The sequence below is a fragment of the Octopus bimaculoides genome, chromosome 10 (assembly GCF_001194135.2).
Source record: "Octopus bimaculoides isolate UCB-OBI-ISO-001 chromosome 10, ASM119413v2, whole genome shotgun sequence".
NCBI classification, from domain to species: domain Eukaryota; kingdom Metazoa; phylum Mollusca; class Cephalopoda; order Octopoda; family Octopodidae; genus Octopus; species Octopus bimaculoides.
Window position 1 is genome coordinate 41,293,415 of NC_068990.1, and position 2,488 is coordinate 41,295,902.

The following is a 2,488-nucleotide window of genomic DNA, read 5'->3' on the forward strand; positions in this document are numbered from 1 at the left end:
ATATATATATATATATATATATATACGCATACACACATAATCTTTTCTGCCTTCAGAAATTTTAGTCGAACTAATCGACCTCAATGCCTTTTGCCGAACTGCTAAGTTACGGAGACGTAACACACGAACACCAGTTGTCAAGCGACAAGGGAAGACAATCACACACACACACACACACATACATATGGGATGGGCCTCTTTCAGTTTCTGTCTACCACACCCACTTACAAGGCTTTGCTCGGCCCGAGGTTATCGTAGAAGACACTTGACCAATGTATCACACAATAGAATTGAACCTGAAACCATATGGTTGGAAAGCAAACTTCTTAAATTAATCAAGATGATCAGAAGTTTGGATTCAATACCGGATCATCCACATACAATAGTTCTTGTCAATAGCTCTTTGAACCTGTAAAAATAAAAGCATTAATGAAAGTAATCCCTCACCATATCGCGGACCAGCTATTGCGATTTATTAAAGCTTACGTTGATTCATGTGTAGTGTTGTTTTGCATTTATAATAAAATATATATATACAAATTATAAAAGTAATAAAAAAGAAATACAGTACAGTGCTGTTTCTACTTCGCGGATTTTCACCTATCACGGAAGGTCTTGGAACGTAACACCGGTGATAGTCGAGGGATTACTGTAATCAATGAATTGGTGAATAACTGTTATCAAAACATTAAACCATGGAATATCGAGTCAAATCAAAGTACGTTTTTTGTTATAGTTAGGGGAGCGAACGTAATGTCCATTGGTGGTCTCCGACAAAGGTGGGAGGGAGAGAGAATTTATCATCAAACCTAAGACATGGCCCGAATGATAGTAACAGAATGGAGTGTACTAAAGACACCTGACGGTCAGATGACGCTTTTAAACCGGTTGACCGATTAAGTTGATGACACTGAAAACAACACTAATTCTTACGATGGTCTTCCACACAGATTTCATTCGGTGTTGGTCAACCCCATGCAAAGAGAGAAAACACTTGCTCAATGTGCCGCGCAGTGAGGTTTGAAAGAGTAGCTATGCAGGAGTTGTGAAGCAAATTTCTCAAAAATACAGCTCTGCCTGCGGCCATGTACGAGTTTGGACCATATAAGAGATTGAACGAAGTGAAAATTTTCTTTCTTAAGCCCTAATTACACTTCTTGTTAATTCGATAGCATATCTCATTTATCGAATCACTTAACAATCGATGTGTCACATGACATGACATTTCAGTAAATATTACATTGCTCATAAATTTTCGCTGACAAAATTATATACTTCCTGCACATAATTCAGAAGTACTATACTTGGGGTAATGAACCGGAAGTAATGCACCGGAAGTGATTATTCACGAAGACATAACATTCTAATGTACTACAAATCTAATTCTTCTGAACAAGTCCTTCTTTAACTATAAAGTGGTTTCAAACTCGTTTAAAAAATTGAAAGTAAAGAAAAACGAATACATAAAAAAAATAAGCGATGTACATACGAACATACAGGCATATGTATACATGTGTGTACCTGCATGTATATATATATATATATATATATATATATATATATATATATATATATATATATATACACATATATATATATATATGCACACATATATACTCACATATTTAAATATGTGTTCACGTGTGCACAAAGTGTCGACGCACTTTTGTGCTAAACGTGTGTGTGTGTGTGTGTGTGTGTGCGCGCGCGCGTGCATGCGTTCGCATCCAATTGTCAGTGCATGTGCGAATGATTTTCGATCGTGTCTAAACGTTTGCGAAATGTATGCATGAGTGCCGAGGACTTTTGTTAACATGCATTATACATGCACATACATACCAAATATATGCATGTGTCTGTGCGTGTGTGACTGTGCGTATATATATATATATATAGCTGAATATGTAGAGTGCTGTGTGTTCGTGTGCACTAATTTCATTAATAACTAGTTACACACAATCGAGATGTCTCCCTCAATTTAGAAATCTATTGCTTTAGACTTCATTCGCTCTTAAAAACAAAAACAAAATCTGTCAAAGTCATACGGTTAAACACTACATTTCACAAAGATATCCTTAGTTTTATCTTTCGTCCAATTTTTTTTTTTTTTTTTTTGCAGTTGCTTGTGTTCCTACCAATTATCTTTGTCTGTTTCGTAAGCCAACCGGTGGTTCCAAGAATCGAACGTCAACCTATTTCATGAACGCAATTTATAACAGAATAACCAAGCATGACATGGTTTAAGAATGATGTAGTTGAGGGCCAATTCAAAGCTTCGACAAAATTTAATGTTTCAGTTTTGACAAGCTTAAGTCTTCCTTGTCAATTTGCAAACTTGGTGTTTTAATATTTTTACGTTGTTATTATTATTATTATTATTATTATTATTATTATTATTCATATTATTATTATTATTATTATTATTTTTGTTGTTGTTGTTGTTGTTGTTATTGTTATTATTATCATTATTATTATTATTGTCATCATT